Genomic DNA, 19772 nt, shown 5'->3' on the forward strand with positions numbered 1-19772 from the left:
CAGAGCCATGCACTTGGCTGGGAGAGACCCATCCCATGAGGTCTCTGGACCTTTGCCAAGGCTTTCTCATGTCACATGCGGCCCCGGGTTCCTGCTGCTCGGTTGTCCCACCTCCCTTGGTTCTCCAGCCTCTGTCCTTCTGTCTGGCATCTTCCTGCTCCTGTTTTGTTGACGGCAGGCTGATAGAGGCCTCCCCAGTGCCTGGACTGCTCCCTTTCTCTCTGGAAGTCTTCCTCATTGTCCAGCCCTGACCTGGGGCAGGGGACTGGGAGGGTAGCCAGAGGACGGTTTTGGTGCGAGCTTCAAATATCCAAAGGGATGCCTTAGAAAACAGGCAGTAGACCCATTCTGGGTCAAGGCAGAACCAAGACCAAGGTGTGAGAGTTGTGGAAAGACATATCTGTTCTCATTAAAGAAAGTGTCACCCGATAATCTGAGCTGCCAAATATGTCTGGTTGCCAGGCAGTAAGGATGAGATTTCAGGAGATTTCAGAGAGCTTCTTGGGCAGGGACCCCAAAATTCTAGGCCCTAGGCTAGGGCTGATCCATGGTCAATTCCTACTGGTCTCTAATGAAATAGAGAAAGTATAGATATTTTCCATAGGACTCATTTTTCAGATGCTAAGATTATATTCCTTACTTTTTTAAATATTAAAATTTTTTATGTTACAGCCTCTTGATAAAGATTATTGTCATTTTTTTTTATTGTCCTGTATTTGGTTGCCAACATTATAAAGTCTCTCAAAGAGTATTTTTGAAATTGTAATGGCCCATGAAATCAAAATGCTTGGAATCATTGATCTAATACAACTGTCCTGTTCTTCCCAGAAGACCTAAACCATCAGAATGCCCTCCACATCACTCAACCAGCACCGTGTACAAGGGAAGCCCCACCACTTCCCACCACTTATGTCTTGGTCTTGAGCCTTAAACCTTAGCTATGTGTCTTGTTGACCTGTGGGAGGATAGGGACATGGTCTAAGAAATGCCAAGCTCCTATGCACAACTTTGGAGAGGCCTAGCCACTGAGCATACCAGGACCTCATCAGCAGAAACCAACAGGGGCTGACAGGTAGTTAGCACTGGTGGGGTTGGGGACTGGCACATGGTCTGGCTGTGAGTCTGGTAGATATTCCACTGCCCAAAGGCCAAAAGGCTTGCCATCCTTGTATATATACAACCGATATCCCCGCCAGGGGCGAGCTGATGGGCAAGGTATGGTCACCCAAGTGGGAGAGGTCATGAGAGCAGAGGTGTAGTGCTCTTGTCAGGAAACGTTCCAGCTGTAGAAGGAAGGAAGAAATAGGGCATCGTTACAGAACACAGCCCCTGGGGAGGGAGTGGCAAGAGAGAGACAAGGGTTGGGCTCCCACCAAGTGGGGTAAGGTTGACGATGGGGTTCAAGTCCAGCCTAGAAATTCAAGTGCTGAGCAGAGAAACCAGACAGGAACCCAGATGTAAGGGCTGAGCCCACCTATGGTGAGGGCAAGGTCAGAGGAAGAGTGGGTTATGCTCAGCAGGTTCCTAGGAGTCAGGGTGCTGCTGCTTTGCCCTCATGATCTTCTTGAGGTCCCCGACTGGGAAGGCTGAGATCACTAAAGCCTTCTTGCGCTGCTCAGGGTGGCTGCAGAAGTGGGCTGGGCAGAATCTGCAGGCAGAGGCCTAGCACATGGATCAGAGTTTCTGCTGTAGAAAGCAGTTTGCACGGTGTGTTCCCTGCAACACCAGAGGGCAAAGGAATTTGGTCGAATCTGCATACTCTGTCCTCCTTTTGGAGATTCACAGCATACAGCAATGTATTCAGGGCCCTGTGGAATCCTGTGGGAAACAGCTAACTGTTTCATCCAGCATTCCCAAAACGATCAGAGCAGAGGACCGTGTGTTAGCCCCAAGCCCATTCACCTTCCTCACCATGAGTGTTGACAGAATACCTGGTGGGAAACGCTGCTCCAGTTACCTTAGGTTGGACCTCAAGACCACCCAAATCCCTCACGCTTTGAGGTGTGTGTGTGTCTGTGTGTGTACGTGCCCACCAGAGAGAGAGAGAGAGAGAGAGAATCTCGAAACCAACCATGGCAATTGCACATTAACACTACTTAATGGGGTCTGACAAGAACACTTCATCTTTGCTTTCTTTGCTTTGGGCCCCTTCATTTTATTCTCATGGAGGCTCTGGTTGACTCACTTTGACAGCAGAAATAGGAGAAATGCAACAGGACAGATGGCCCATGATAATGCCTGGACTCCGCCCCTGCCCTCCCAGCATCGGGGCAGTCAGATTTCAATTTGTTTGTTCACGGTATTTATGACCAGCAGGTGCACCTGGCTCAGCATGGTGACAGCCTCCATCTGTGTGCAGTGAGGGTGAGTCGGGCCCAGGAAGGCCTTCGGTGTTAGAACAAAACCTCTAATGGGTCTCTGCTCACAAGAGTGCTTACCTTGCCAGGGAGGTCTGACCAACCAGAGGTGACCTGGCTGAGTGTCACCTTCCCAGAGGAGGCAGCATCGCCTAGTGGCCTAGAGTCTGTGCCAGCACCTGGCTGCCTCTGTTTGAATTTTGGCTCCATCACCACCCAACTGTTTGACCTTGGGCAAGTGATTTAACCATGCTCAGCCCCAGTTCCCTAATCTTAAATAGCATCTACCTCCTTGGGTTGTAGTGAAGATTAAATATATGTAAAACTCTTCAGTTACAAATAACGGTACAATAAATGCTGGCTAGTATCATGACTTCTTACTAACCTTCCTTTTGGTTTGCGATTCAGAAGTGGGGTTGGGAGAAGCTGTTTGCCTTTGAATGCTTGGCTCCGATGGAGATATAAATTCCATCTTTGGCTTTTAAGAATCTATTAAGGGAAGACAGCAGGGAAATAAACACTCAGACGACCAGCAGCAGCACCACAATCCAAAGCGTACACACAGCATTTACCTTCCTCCTCGAGACCTAATGTGCGGATTAAATAAGACAGTGTATGCAGAGCCCTTAGCACAGTGCATTTGCAGAGTGATCTACTAACACTCTCCCAGTGCCACCAGTGGGTGGTAGAATCAGGGAAGGAATTTACAGAGTGCTTCATGCGTTTTTCTAATTTACTTCTACCCGGAATAAGGCATCTTGATGGAGGATCAGGGATATGGTCAACGCCCAACTTCTCACTAGATCTGCTTGTCTCGTTAATGTGTAAGGAGACTTTAGTTTTATAACTGAGGAAGCCACAAGAAGTCTGGCTTTAGGAAAGACTGGAGGCAAGGACATCAGAGGACATAACCTTTGTTCACTGCCTAACACTTTGGATGGTGTCTGAGTCCCTAAGGTTAGGAAGGTGAGGGCCAGAAGCTGAGGGAACTAACCGGCTTTTATGAGATGCTTCGGTGAGTTGTGGGCACAAGTAGAGCTACTTTGGAGTCCCAGGAAAAAGCCAAATACAGATTTGGGAACTTGCCATTCTCTCCAACCGTGCATGGCATCCAGCACTGTCCTGGTTCCCTGGGTGCATGGAGAAATGACCCTGTGGCAGAGCACGGTGGACACTGCGGGGTAGGGCGAGGAGATATTTTTGCAGGTCTGTGTGCATCTTCTTGAGTTCTACACATGGGCAGGAGGGCAGCATCTCTAGCAGAGATAGCAAACACACAACCCTCTGGCTGCCACTCTTACTCCTCTGTCCTCAGAGCCAGGGCAGACATCACTAATCTATCACGACCTTCTTCTGGGAAGCGCAGATGTAGCCACAGAATCTTTCTCAACTTAGTGTTACACGCAATCCCAGCCAACCAGTCAAAGGTTAGAGAAATGAAAAGCTATGTAGTCTCTGACTTATATCAAATCTGTGCTTCTAGGCAGAGCCCTCAGGGTCCTCTCCCACCACTCAGCTCCTGAATACTCTGACTTTGACCACACTATCCCACCTCATCCCTGCTGCTTCTTCCTCCAATCAGAAATCTCTCTGCACCCTTTCAACCTACATATAGTCTGTGCATCCCTCAATATCCCTCCTCTGCAACGTTTTCTTGGGATCATCCTGGGGACTTCCAATAGGTTTGAAGACCTAACCCCTCAGTCTTCACTGTTGGCAGGATTTATGCCAAATAGTCACTGAAACAATGGAAGGAGGGGCATAGCCCATTGCTATTGCTATAAACTGTGTCCCCTGAAAATTCATAAGTTAAAGTTTTAACTCCCCAGCCCCCCATGTGACTGTTCTGGAGACAGGGCTTTTAAAGAAGTGATTAAGGTTAAATGAAGTCAGAATGGAGCCCTCATTTGATGGAACTCTTATAAGAGAAAGAAACATCAGAGAGCTCACTCTCTTCATTATGTAAGGACACAGTAAACAAGTAGCTGTCTATAAGTCAGGACGAGACTCCTCCCCAGAAATGGAACCCTGTCAGATCTTGGACTTTCCAGCCTCCAGAACGGTCTGAAAATAAATTTCTGTTATTTAAGCCACCCACTCTATTTTGTCATGGCAGCCCAAGCAGACTAATACACTCATGCTCATTGCACGGCTAACATATAAGGCCCTGTGGTCTGCACTAGGGGTATACAAATAAGAAAGGCATAGTCTCTGACTTCAAAGACCTCATTGCCTTTACTAAGAGGGGCAGGTAGAGACAAACATACGACCAGAGGCTAAGGGACATCTGAGAAGTAGTTTGGTAAAAGCAAGCACAGTGTGCTATGGGGAATGGTAGTGTATAGCACAGTGGTTGGAGATTGGGCACTGAAACTTGTCTCTGCAGTATGAACTCAGGCCATTTACTTATCCACTTTGAACCTGTTTCCTCATTGTAAGACAAGAGATAATAATTCTTCATAGTGTTATTATGAGGATTAAATAAAGTTATGCAGATAAGGTACATAGCATAGACACATGGACAGAACTGACAGTTATTTACAATATTATTATTAACAGCCCTTGGAAAAGGCATCTAAGTCCTATTGCTGGAAGGATGGCCAAAAAAATCTTCTCAGAGGAGATAATACTAGAACTGAGTTTTATAGCATGAGCAGCAGTTAACCAGAAGAAAGACGTGAAAGACATTCCAGGTAGAAGGAACAGAATCTGCAGTAATTGGGGACAGAAAATAGCATGCTACATTTGAGGGACTTCCAACAGATTGACAGGACCTGATAAACCCAGTGCAGGGGCTGTGGTGGGAAGGCATAAAGAGTGGCAGGGGATGCAGAGCAAGAAAGGGAGTCAAAATCTATGAAGGCAGAGTTTGAACTCTGTTCGGAAGACTTTGGAGAAGCCGCTGGAGAACGGTGAACAGCAGGGCTTGGAGTCATTATCAGATTTACATTTTAAAAGCTCACTCTGGCAATAATGTGGAATGAACTGGAGAAGGGTTGATTAGAGGTGGGATATTTCAGTGATCAGAGACAGGGTCTGAATTAAGATAATAGCAATGGAGACAGAAAGAAGTAGATTGAAGGGATTGAGAGATTAGGTGGGGAGAAGTGTGAGCAGAGGCAGCAGGCCAGGAGAGAGAGAAAGAGCTGACTTCCAAGTTTCTGTTTTGGCGTCAGGATGGATGGTGGTCTCATTCTTTGAGATTGGAAAGGCTTGGATGTGGGATCAGGAAAGATGCACGTGCACACAAGCTTCTGGTGTCTATGGGTCATCCATATAGAAATGTCCTTCAGTGGTGAGCTGAGTACAGAATTCTGAAGCTCTGCAGAAAGCTCTGGCCTGGAGAAAGCGATTTGGGTGGATCTTCATATTGGAAGTTGAAGCCAAGGTTTGAATGAGGTCATTTAGGAGAGAGGTCTGTAAAGCAGATTAAAGAAATAACATGGTGAACATAGGTATTTCAGGGCAAGAGAACCAATAAGAGCAGGTGAAATGATAGAGTGGTTGAAGGGTCAGGAGGAGGGACTGGTGCTACTCAATCAAACAGGAGAAGAAGCTCTAGGGAGGAGGACATGCCAGCTCCACAAATACCAGAGAAAGGCCAGACAAGGTGAGGCATGCTGGATCCAACAGTCATCAGTGGCCTTGGGGACATCTTTCCAAGCTGAGGAGTGAACGGGAGTTGAAAAGCCTGACTGTTTAGTGAGGGCTCATGGAAGGAGGTTACACAGCAAGGCTATGAGGCTAGGACAAGGCACTCCTTTCAAAAAAGGGAGAGACTTGTGTATATTTATGATTTGTGGGGAAGCAACCTGTGGAGAGGGAGACATCGAAATCTGAGGGAAGAGCAGGTGTGATTGATGGGACCCACCCGACCTGGAAGGGTATGAAGACCCAGGTTGACAGAAGGAGGGACACTCTTTCATCAAGGAGGGGGAAAGAAGAATGAGATAAATGCAGAGGCAGTTAAGTTTGAAGGGGACAAGAAAGGGAGATGTCTGGATGGCTTGGCTTCCTCTGTGGGATAAGAGGGGAGGCACCTCATGAGATGAGGATCTTGGAAAGAAGGGTAGCAGATTGGAACAGTGGTTGGAATCAGGGAGAAAGCTGCCGGGAACATGTAGATTTCTCAGGAGCACAGAACCTTAGCACAGGTCGTAGGGTCACACAGAGCAGGAGAGCTGAGCATGACTAAGATCAATTGAAGTGCTGTTGATCATAGAAAAAGAGAGGAATCTACAAGGGGACAGATGGGTGGGAGATCATAGCTGGTCTCCATTAGATGTGCACTGGGGGTAAGAGAATGAGAAATTTGGATGTTGGTATTTGAAAATGGTCAGAGTGCAGGACAGGATGGTAAGATTATAGAGATGGGAAAAGCAAGTTTCCAGATGTGTTCATGCGTGTCTGTGGTGGCTAATGTAAATGACCAGGAAGCTTCTGGATTAAAAAGGGCCAGGAACTGTGAGGGTCAGGGTCTTGGATGGATCTTCTGTATCAGTGATTCTCAAATTTTAAGATTATGCATATGGGTCCCTAAGGGATTTTCTTAAAACACAGATTCCGATTCTAGAAGTCTGGGTGGGGCCTGAGTTCTTCATTTTGATAAGCATCCCCAGTGATGCTGATTCTGCCGGTCCACAGACCACACTTTGAGGTGCGGTGTATAAATGGACATTAGAATGGTCCAGGACAAAGGGAGGTCCAGGGTTGGAGAGGTCCTTGCCTGTGGCCTTTCAATCTCATAGAAGAGAGGAGTAGAGCAGAGGAGTGTGTGGGGAGACTGCTCTGCCTGGCATGTCCCGCAGCAGCCTCCCTACATACAGTAAGAGAGAAGGCTGCTAATTGGCTAGAAACACTTGCTATTAATTAAATCGTTCCCCTGAAGCCTGTTTTGCATAATTAATGAATGCTGAGCTATAAGCTGCTAAAAACACTGAAGCCAAAGTGTTACAATTTTCCCATCAGCTAAGCAGAAACACCATAATCCATACAGTTTGTGGACACAGCGAAAAGCTTAACTCTTGCTAATTACCGAGATTGGCTAAAGAGCCCTTGGCTTTGCCACATCTTAATGGAGGGAGGCAGGGCTAAACCAAGACACGTGGGCACCACAGGCAGGCTGATAATTTGATACCTCTTCAACAAAATATTCTTTAAGTATTTGTTTAACACTTAGAGGAGAAGCTGAGTACAGCCTTGAGGAAAGGCAGAGTTGGAAAGTGCTGAGTCAGGTGCAGTGTTCCCTTTGTGGTCTCCAGCAATTCAGGTTTGGCCCAAACCTTTCTAATGTTCTTAGCAAATCAAGAGTGTAGGTATAGGCCCATCCTCCTTAGAAAGCTGGTTTGCTTCATCTCTAAAGATGACTGGAGATATCTCTTGCTTTCTGTGCCAAGTTGCTCATGGAAGGACTCTCTTTGAGAGCTCTTTCAACAAATAACTTTTTTTTTTTAATTTGTTATATTTCTTGAGAAGTTCAGCTTCACTTTTCAGATCGCACTTTTCAAATTGCTCAGATGGCAGTGTCTTTGGCCCTTGGGGATGGGGCCAGGATAGGTCAGACTCCTTAGCATTCAACCAGGACAGAAGTCAGTGGGGAGAGCTGGCTCACTTCTACCACGTATGAAGAGTTACTTGGCTATGGGTAGGGTACTTAACTTCTCTGAGCATAGTGGATTGGAGGACTTAGTACTGTTAAGATAGCAATATTCCAAAATTCACCTACTGATTCTATACAACCCCTATAATCCCAACTGTCTTTTTTTTTGCAGAAACTGACAGGCTGATCCTAAAATCATATGGAAATTCAAGGAACCATGAAAATCAAAAACAATCTTTAAAAAAAAAAAGTTAGAGGACTTTTACTTCCTGATATCAAAACTTACTATAAAGATACAGTATGGTAATTGGCATAAAGATAGACCTATAGATCAATTTAACAGAACTGGAAGTCCAGAAATTAACCCTGTTATCGAACCCACGTCCAATCTGCTCACTGCACGACAGGCCAATAAGTCAAGAAACAAACTCCAAGAAGATGGAGACTAATGTCCCAAAAAAATCATCCTGACATCTCAGTGCAGGCAGGGGTTTTTAAAAGGGGAGAAAAGGGAAGCAGGGATGGAGGGGCAGGGGTGAGGGGGGTAAGAAATGGGCTAGAGCTGCCACTCGGGCTTGAGCAATCAGATGTCTTCAGTCGACATGCAGGATGTGCTGATTAGTTTATTTTGGGCAAGGTATTCTATGTCTTAGTTCAGTGCTCCCACTAAAAGTCAACTAATTCCCCAATGGGCTTAAATTGCACAAACAGGTCTAATGTAGAATAATAAGGGAGGGAGAATTGTTGGAAGCAGAATGAATTCAAGATGGAGTTAGTCCTGCCCCATCATGACAGTTATGATCAACAGTTTTTTTTTTTTTAAGATTTTATTTATTTATTTGAGAGAGAAGCAAGTGAAAGAGCACAAGCAGGGGGAGGGGCAGAAGGACAGAAAGAAGCAGGCTCCTCCCTGAGCAGAGAGCCCAAGGCTGGGCTGGATCCCAGCACCCTGGGATCATGACCTGAGCCGAAGGTAGACACTTAGCCGACTGAACCACCCGGGTGCCCCTGATCAACAGGTTTTTGATAAGAGTGCCAAAGCAATTCAATAGGGAGAGAACAGTCTTTTAATCAAATGGTGCTGGGACAACCGGATATCCAGATGCAAAAAAAAAAAAAAAAATTAAGTTGGGCTCTACCTCATAATGGATCAAAGACCTAAATGTAAGAACTATAAACTCTTAAAAGAAAACATTTACCCCTATGTTTCCTGACCTCGGATTACACAGTGAATTCTTCGAAAGCACAGGCAACAAAAGAAAAGAGATAAATTGGGCTTCATCAATATTAAAAACTTCTATGCTTTAAAAGGCACCATCAATAAAGTAGGAGACAACCCACAAAATAGGGACAAATATTTGTAGATCATATATCTGACAAGAGATTTCTATATAGAATATATAAAGACCTCTTACCACTTAATAACACAAAGAAGCCTATTAAAAAATGGACAAGGGATTTGAATACACCTTTCTCCAAAGGAGATCCACAAAGAACCAACAGGCACGTGAAAAAATTCTTAACATCATTAGTGATCAGGAAAATGCAAGTCACAAAACCAAGACTGGATAGTACTTCACACCCCCTGGAACGGCTATAATACAAAAGATAGATCATAACCAGTATTGGGGAGGATGCAGTGGAGACAGAACCCTCATACACTCTGGTGGGATTATCGAATTGTGCAGCCACTTTATAAAACAGTCTGTCGGTTCTTCCAAAGGTTAAATATAGTGTTGTATAACCCAGAAATTCCACTCCTAGGTTTGTCTCAAAGGAAAGGAAGAGATATGTCCGCACAAAAACTCAGACACAAATGTTCAGAGCAGCATTACTCATAATAGCTACAAAGGGAAAGCAACCCAGATGTGCACCAACTGATGAGTGAATAAACAAACTGGTATATCTGTACGGTGGAATATTATTCAGCCATAAAAAGGAATGAAGTACTGATACAGGCTACAACATGGATGAACCTTGAAAACATGATAAGTGATAGAAGCCAGATACAAATGGCCACATTATTCCATTTTAGGAAATGTGCAGAACAGGAAAATTCAGAGACAGGAAGATTAGCGGTTGCCAGGAGATGAGGATTGGGAGGAACAGGAAGCAAGTGCTAACGGGTATGGAGTTTCTTTCTGGGGTTATGAAAATGTTCTAAAAGTGCACAACTCTGAACACACTAAAAACCATGAACTGTACTCTTTAAATGGGTGAATTTTATAGTATGTGAACTATATCGCAATATAGCTCTTATACACATATACACACATTTATTATCTCAGAGTTTCTGTGGATCAAGGGTTCAGGCACAACTTAGCTGAGCCCTTTTCCTAGGATCTCAAGACTGCCACCAAGGTGTCATCTGGGGCTGGGTTTTCATCAGAGTTTTGACGGGGGACGCATCCATTTCTAAGCTCCCTCAGGGTTTTGGCAGAATTCACTTCCTTGTGATTGGTGGATTCACAGCAGCTTGCTTCTCCAAAGCCAGGAATGGAGAGAGAGACTCCAGCAAGATGGGTGCTATGTGATCATGGAAACAGAATCAGGTACATCTCATCATCTCTGCTGCATTCTGTTGGCTAGAAGCAAATCACAGTTTCTACCTTTCAAGGGGAAGAAATTGTGCGAAAGTGTGAACAGGAGGCAAGGATCAGGACCATCTTAAAATCGGCCCACTACAGTAATATTCTCAGGGATAATTTTTATAATTAGGTAAAATAGTTAGTTTTCAGTGGCATTTCTTATTCCAATTTTTAGTGGGGGAGTCTTGACTGCTATTCTGGAATTTTTTCAAAATTTCTTATACATAATTATTAATATATTATTACTACACTAGACACTATTCTATTTCATACTTTAAAAAGTATTATGGTATAGCATCATATAGTACCATAATAATATTGCATAGTATTATTATGCAAGGAAGTATTATTATTCCTTAGTTTACAGATAAAGAAATAGAGGCTCATAGAGGCTATCACTCCCAAGGTCATACAGCTAGTAAGTAAAGGAGCTGGGATTTGAACCCAGGCCTTTCTGAGTCCAAAGCCTACCACACCTGTAAGCACTAGCCTAGACTGGTTAGGTTAGCGTGTGTGGTATATGTTTTAAGCACTACTAGTATTTTTATTAGAATTTCTACTTCTAATTAGAATTTAATTTCTAATTCTAATTCTAACTGGCAGTGGGTATAAGTAGAAATACTAGACATCCTGGTGTGATGTCTAGTATTTTTTTAAGTCATCTGCAGTGTACTGAGGATGCACCAGGCATTTTATTAGGCGCTGGTGGCATCAGGCAAGCTAAACAGAGATATTTTACTGACCCCACCTGTGACAATAGATAAGCGAGGCCTACTTTGCTTACTACCTTTTGTGGCTATGTTATTTGATGCATATACATATAGAATTCTTACAGCTTCCTATTGGATGGACTCTTCCATCATTATGAAATCTCTATTTCTAGTAATGCTTATCGACTTAGTGTCTATTTAGGTATAGCTATGCCAGTCTTCATTTGACTAATGTTTTCATGGTATATCTTTTTCCATCCTTTTACTTTCATCCATTCTGAAGCTTCTATCTGGGGTTACAAACAAAAAGCCTGTGGGGTTGACCAGAATCCTTCCTTCTTTGGAAGGAAGGATTGACCAGAAATAGATGAGTCCTCACAAGGTCTGAAGCTCTCAACTCTGAATCATCTAATGCCTGATTCTAATTAAGGTGATCTGCCAGAAGCAAAAATAAATCCTCTCTGCAGTAAAATACCAGAGCGACAAATGGTCTCTACAATTTGTCATACACAATGTGCAACATGCAATAGAAAACAATCAGGCATGCAAGAAGGCCAGATTTGGGCAAAAAACACAAAAAATAAACAAAGCCATATTCACTAAAGATCCTGACATTAGAGTTATCACACCCAGATTTTTTAATACTTAGATTAACAATTTTAAAGATTAAATATCAAGATAGGAACATTTGGCAGAAAAATAGGAACTACTGAAAATAACTGAAAGGAAATTCTGGAACTGAAAACTTCTGCTCTCCTGGAAGATCATCGACTTTATTTTTCGTCACACTAACTCTGCGATTTCTGAAAACCTCACTCAGTTTCTCAGCCTCTCCATCACTGCTTTTGCTTTTGGAATTGTTCTGTGCCTCTAGGGAAACCCCAAATGCTGGGCTGAATGCTCTTGTATAATCTCAGTAGCTTTCCTATGCCTTCAAAGAGATTTTCACAGTATTTGGTTTAGACTGTACAACTGTTTTTAGAGAGAGACTTGGGTGGAAACAACCATTGCCAGAAGCAGAACCCACGACAGAGTTTCTCAAGATATTGTTCTGGGCTTAATTTACTGTGCAAAGTAAGACCACAGTCTCAGAATTTAAAAGAAGACTTTTCTGTTTTCTACAGAAAAAAGGAGGGAAGTGCTTAGCAACCAGAAGCTGGATGACTACCACATCCTAGTTCTTTAGCCCTGGAAAATCACAGGCTTTCTTTCTTACACAAATATAATCCAAGATCATTTCTGAGAATTGCCTTGTGGTCAGCAAGGGAGGAGCGGGGCTTCGACACTTAGGTGGGAAAGATCTCGTAATATTCAGGGGAATTGAGGGGAACCTAGTGGGCCTACACTAGGAAATTTCAAGAAAGATTTTAAGAGATACTGATAAGGCGTCTGCCTTCTGCTCAGGGCATGATCTCAGGGTCCTGAGATAGAGTCCTGCATCGGGCTCTCTGCTCAGTGGGGAGTCCACTTCTCCCTCTGTCCTCTGCAGCTCCCCCTGCTGTGCTCTCTAGCTTGTATGCTTGCTCTCTCTCAAATAAATAAAATCTTAAAAAAAAATAAGAGATGCTGATAATCTAACATACATTTTAGAGATGCCTACCATTGTGCTGAGGGCTTAACTTTATTTGACTAATAATTTACAAAGTGTTACACATCTATCTCTCTGTGCAGGTGCGGGACTGACCACTTCAGCCCTTGGTTCTGGTTGGTACTGTTTCAGCTGAGGAAAGAGCCTGGGAGGGGTATACTTTCCAATATTTGGTAGAAAGAAGGCATTTACCATTTTACTTGAGTTGCCTTTCAAAAAGGACTGGGCAGCTTTGGAAAAGAGCTGATCTCATTTCTGGGAAAGGTCCCCTATCTAAACAATTGCTTTGGCTGAAATTTATGCTTTCCTTAGGACTGCTGATAATTCCCTAAATTGCGTGCTAATGTGTGGAGAACTTCCAAAGTGGCTGTCACCTTGAGTGGTATAATTATAGACCATGTACGAACTCTTGATAAGAAAATGGAGAAGAAACAAAATCACCAAGATTAAAAAAAAAAAAACCTAAAAATAATGAAGGTGTTAATGAATTAGTTTTCCAGGGGTGAGGAAAAAGGGAAAAGAAAAAGTGTCACGTTGAACCTATGGGTAGTTTGTTGTTTTCCTTGTGCCCCTAACAGTCAGGACTGCAGCGGTTAGCATCACAAAAAGCTGTGTGAAAAAGCCTGGGTTTTAGAGGAGAAAGAAGGGAGCTCAGATTATAGTTCTATCACTTGCTAAGGGCATAATCTGAGAATATTATTAGCCTCTTTGAGCCTCATCTGTAAAATGACAATGATCATTCTTGCTTCACTGGATTGTGAGGATCAAATGTGGAAACCACTGTGAATGGGGAACATTTAGCACCATCAGATAGAAAACAAAGAAAAGCCTAGTTTGGTCAGTTTGGTGGTGTGATATGTAGATTTTGGAGCCAGACAAGCCTGGGTTCAAATCCCACTTTCTACTTCATCTGTCAGGATTAAATGAAAAGAGGCATGTGAAGTGCTTCGCCTAGTTTCTGCCATATGGCAAATGCTCAGTAAGGATTATCTGCTATTATTGTTGTTGTTTTGTGGTAGTGATGATGATGCTGCTGCTGGAGATCTGATTCTTTGTTTTTGCCCATTCTGATATCAGGACATTTGTTTGTTATAGCCAAGAAGGTCTTTCAAGTCCAAACATAGGTCTTTAGCTGGATGGCATTTTAATGTACCATCTGAAGGGAGTGACAAAAGGACTTCTGCAGAATTTCTAAACTCATGGTCTAGAATGTATTCTACCTTGACCTCAGCATAAATAGATGCAGCCAATTATGAATGACCTATAAAGTGTTCTGATGAAAACATTAACTGGTTCCTCATGAAGAACTAATGGGTACCCTTATTAGACAGGGTAGAGGGATAGATAGGTCTCTTTTGGACTGGTATGGATTCCTCTTACCGGATTCAAAAGATTCTCTTCCATAACTTTTGATGCTTTTTTTCCTACAATATTTGAGTTGTAATCTTTCTTTCTCATGTATCAAGAGCTTTAACACCACAGTCTACTCCTGATTGTCTGGGGCTGGACAGATCAGTTTGATGAGCAAGGTGTAGCAGGGACCTGGTAAGGGCTCACCTTCCCAGAAAGGCTTGGACAACAGGAGGATTGCCATTTACCCACACTCCCTTGGGAGTGGAAGAGGAGAGAAAAAATCTGAAGATGAGCTCAAGGGATGATAGGGAAACTGAGAATGAGGAAATGCTTATTGTAGGCCTAGATGCAGCATTTGGTTGGCAATAAACACTGAATTTCCTTTTATTTTTTTTAAAGATTTATTTATTTGAGAAAGAGAGAGTATGAGTGGGAGGGGCAGAGGGAGAGGGAAAGAGATCTCAAGCGCGCTCTGCATTGCGCTCAGAGCCCGATGCGGGCTCTATCTCAACCCTGAGATCATGACCTGAGCCAAAACCAGTAAGTTGGATGCTTAACTGACTGAGCCATCCAAGTGCCCCTGAATTTCCTTTTAAAATTATTTTCTTGGGGTACCTGGATGGCTCAGTCGGTTAAGCATCTGCCTTCGGCTCAGGTCACGATCCCAGGGTTCTGGGATCCAGCCTCTCGTTGGGCTCCCTGCTCAGCAGCAAGTCTGCTTCTCCCTCTGCCCCTCATCCCGCTCTCATGCTCTCTCTCTCCCTCAAATAAATAAATAAAATCTTTAAAAATAAAAAAATAAAATTATTTTCTCCTGACATTACATTGCCTTTCTTTTTTCTAACTTCTTCATTTGAATGCTTAATCTATTTGAGGCAGAGTGTGTATGTTAGTCATAAGAGATAAAAGGAAATGACTTTTCCTCTGAATAAAGTTTTGACTGCACCCCATAGGATTTAATATGTAGGGTTTTCATTTTCATTATCAGTTTTCCCACTAATTTCCAGGGGCACCTGGGGGGCTCAGTTGGGTAAACATCTGCCTTCGGCTCAGGTCATGATCCCAGGGTCTGGGATTGAGCCCCACATTGTCAGGCTCTCTGCTCAGCAGGGAGTCTGCTTCTCCCTCTCCCACTGCCCCACCCCAGCTGGTACTCTCTCTCTCTCTCTCACCTGCTCTCTCAAATAAATAAAATCTTTTAAAAAATGAAAAATAAAAAGGTCAGAGATTTTGGTTTGTTTCTACTTTAAATTTGAATTGTGGATAATAATGATTTTATGTTTTTACTTTTTAAACTTTTAAAGTTTTTTTTCTTATCTAATATATAGAGAATTTTGCATATTATGGTCACATGAAAAGAAAGAATAGTTTCTGTTCTTAGGTTGATATTGTTAATTATGTCACTCAAATTTCCTGTATCTTTTATTAACTTGATCTTTTTCTAAACTTTCTATTTTGGAATAATTTTAGATTTACAGAAAAGTATGGGAACATAGTATAATTAGGTCCCAGATATCCTTCAGCTGGCTTCCCTTAATGTTAGTCAATATAAAACTACAGTATGTTTGTGCCAAAGAAAATAACTTTGGCACAATTCTATTACCTCAACTCCAGGCTTTGTTCTGCTTTTATCAGTTTTCCCACTAATGTTGAACTTGATTTTCAAAAACTAAGATGTATTAAAAATTCCCATTGACTTTTTTCTCTTCGCATTTCCAGCAATTTCTGGCTTCATGTATTTTAATTCTACATAATTTACCGCAAATAGCAGCAAGACAATTTTACATTAATGGGAATCTTACCCTTCATAACTATAATGTGATTTTTAAAATCCCATTTAATGCTTCTTCCTTGAACTCAGCGTTTTCTGAGGAAGACAAACGCTGATTTCTTTAAATCTGCCTCACATTCTTTTCCCCATTCTTTTACTTTCAGCTTTATGAGTAACTTTGGGCATATATTACAGTCCCGGCAGGAAAAAGTGCCATGCTCAAACTGGGTGATTTGATGAGAATTTACAGAGGGACCATTTGCAGAGGCGTGAGCAGGTGTGTGGAGAAACCACTAGGGACAGTGTAGTACTCTTGGACTTAATGATGCATTAGCATCTCTGCATCAGTTACTAGAACCTGAAGTGAAATGAAATCCACAAGAGTAGAAAGAAATGTGCCTGACAGGAGCTGTGCCTTTGGTAGTGGGAGGCAGCTAGCCATGATGACTCTCCATTAGGGAACCAGGAAAATGAATGCCCTGACCTCACTCTCCTCCCTCTGTTAGAGGTCCTACTGGTGCTTCCTATGACCAAACCCAACTAGAAGCCAGAGGGCAAGGCAACATGGTGATAAGGTGGTGTTGGTTGGCCTCCTGGTTAACAAAGCAGTGGAGAATAGCAGAGAGTGGATTTGGAGGGCAAATGAAAGCTATCTAGCGCAAGAAGTGTTGTTTTTATATGGAGTATTTATAATTAGATTTAGCTTATTGGCCCAATCTGAGCATTCTTTTTATGCATTAGGGTTTTTTTGCATTAACACTTATTGTCATAACAGATTTATTTTTAGCTTTATTTCTGTCATCTAATTTCTACTCTTTTTTTTTTTACTCTCTACTTTTTAAATTCTTCCTATTTCCTAGTTTTTTTTTATCATGGTCTATTATTGTCAGTTTGTTCTTTCTTCTTTTATATTTTGTTTTGCTACCTTAAATGTGTACAGCCTGTTTTGGCTCTACTACACGGTAAGTCTGCATGTGTACTGAAATAATACAGTTGAACTTTTAGTCTCTGATGATCAACTTCACAGATGAAGGAAGAGCTACAGATAGCCCCACCTTCTCTGAAAGATAAGAAAATTAGCGTACGCACTTTCCTCACACCTCCCTACTTCCAAGATTTTGTTGGTAGGGTCTCTGTGAGTTTTGTTTCAGTTTAGGATATATATTTTTTGCTGATGTGGCTTTTATTTCAAGAATTATAAATTTCACCTTCTGTTGGGTGATTGTGATTACTTTAGTTACTGAGCCCTAAAGGCTTACAGGAATTAATTGCCCTGGAGAATTGTGTTGATTTGGGGCCAGATTCCACCCACAGCTGCCCTTCAGTCCTTAGTTTGTTCTCTCTGCTTTGGGGGTGAGCTGGCTGTGTTTGCATAAAATCTGGCTTTTGGTTTGAAATGGCCCGATTTTTTCTGGCTTTAAAATGGCCTTATTTTTTCTCTTGCCCAACTAGGCCTTTTGGTAGTTATCTCAGGGGTCATTTTCTTGTTTCTCTCCTACCCTGTGCTCAGGAAATTCTCTGCATCCAGGAGAGGGAGCTCTGGGTGAGGCATTGCATATTTCCCCTCTGGCTACTTCTAGTCCCAGTTTCCATTACTCCAAATTGGGTATGGAAAGGTCGGTATTTCCATAAAGACATTAAAGAATGTTTTCATGGCTCTGTTTTGCACTCTGTGTGTCAATTCTGAGAGTTAAATAATTTCTATTTCAATCTCAAAATAAGATTTTTTGAAATTTATGGTGTGAGATTGAGATTTTACTATAGTTTCAATGTTGATGTATATTTGGTATCTACCCCCTTTTGTTCACTTAAATAGATTTTGGAAAACAAAGTTTTATAAATCTGCTCATATATTTTCATCTTTTCCTGAATACTACCTCTACTGTGAACTAAATCCTCATGTATACTTGGGTCTATTTTTGGCTTTCTATTCTGTTTCATTGATCTTATTATTTTGTCACTGCTTACCTACGCCCCCCCACTCCCTGCCACCCCAAACCCATTCACTGTGTTTGGAGTGTGACAATCCTAGCCAATAACCACCCTTGAATCCAATGGTTCCTTATTTTCCCTGTTCCTCGGAAGCATGGTGTGGATTCTCCTTCCCTACATGGCCGCATATGCCCCTCACTCAGATTCTTCTGAGTCTTCAGAGGTTCTCTTACCTAGTTTGTATTTCCATGGGGACAGGGATGATTTCCAGGACCTGAGAAGTGTGTAACCATCCACAGTCCTGGGCTTAGTAGATGAAAGAGCTTTGCTGGGTATGGATGTGCAGGAAACTCCAGCCCCCACTTCCTCAGACCTCCACTATGGCCATAGGAACACCCTACACCTTCAGGACAATCTCATCTCATCACCAGCAGGGGCTTTTGTCTAGCAACCACTTTGTAGAGCTCGGACACTACATACCATTGAGCATCTAAACTATTTAGTGAGTCTGTCTTTCTCAATCTCATGAATATAGAGACAACTCTGCAAGCCCCCCAGAAGAATACAGAATTGAAGATACACTTTGATATATGTGACCATTCAGAACTGCACAATGAGCCTCAATCTTTCAACAATCTCAACTTTTCAGGAATTCTGGGCCTACTAGAGGGGAAACATTGACAGAAATATCATTTTTCCTGTTTTGTTTAAAAACGCAATTTTAGGGAAAACTGAAATTTATGATACAGTTACTTTTTTAGCACTCTATAAATCTAAAGCCATCTTGATAGCTGCAGAACATAAAAATGTATTATGGATAACTTGGTTTGCTCATAAAATGATCATATTTGGCACATTAAATGTCAAAGTATGGTTTATGACAACAGCAATTATACATTTACTAATTGAACTGACATTCAAATACAACCCAATTTGTAAGAGAATGACAACACGGAGTTCAAGGAACAAAGCACCTCAGAGTGCTCACAAAAATAGCACATTTCTTTCTCCTCGTTTGTGGATTTCATAGTCACTGAACCAAGAGAAACCCTGTCAAGAATTTCAGTCAAAAATTCCAGAACTTGGTGCTATCTTCTTCCTCTGTATCACAAAATGCGGGGTTGTGCAGAGGTTAAGACCATGGACTCTAGAGCCACACTGCTGGGCTCTGCTTCCCAGCTCTGCTACTTACTATCTGAGTGACCTTGGTCAAGTCTCTTAATATCTCTGTGCTTCAGTTTCCTCAACTATAAAATAATGACAATGAGAGATGTCTTCATGATACTGTTGTAAGGACTAAATTAATATATGTAAGTCTTTAGAGGAATTCTGGATTACATAAATATTAGCTATTGTTACTGTCAAGGCTTCACAATAATTCTCCAGGTTCTACCCCTACTAGGAGTAAATTGTTGCAACTACCAGAAAATTTCTAAGCTCAGGAATATACCAATCTTTAGTTTAGGGACCACAAGTTTGTGAGCCTGGAAAAGCAAATTCAGTTCACATGTGTTCTGTTTGACTTAAAAATATTTACAGTTTTTGAACTTGAAACCTTTGGGTGGGAAATGTATTCCCCAGTTAGCCATAGTCCCCACCTTTCCTTATTATACCTTCCCTTATTCCCTTATACCTGACTCAATTTATTAATCTGTGTTCCCTACCTAGCCCCTATAAGCATTTCATTTAAGCCAACAAGACAGCATCTATAAGCAAACAAATACAGAGTCCTTTATTCCATTTTCTTGGCAGTAGAAATGCAACTGCAGAAACAACTATTAACAGGAATAATCCCACAGGGAATTCAGATATTGAAGTTATCAGATAAATCTAGAATAACTATGGTTACTATGTTCAAGAGGACAATAGAAAAG

This window comes from Mirounga angustirostris, unplaced genomic scaffold (genome assembly GCF_029215605.1).
Source record: "Mirounga angustirostris isolate CCGP_5_RB_7025 unplaced genomic scaffold, mMirAng1.0.hap1 SCAF_13, whole genome shotgun sequence".
Classification (NCBI taxonomy): Eukaryota; Metazoa; Chordata; class Mammalia; order Carnivora; family Phocidae; genus Mirounga; species Mirounga angustirostris.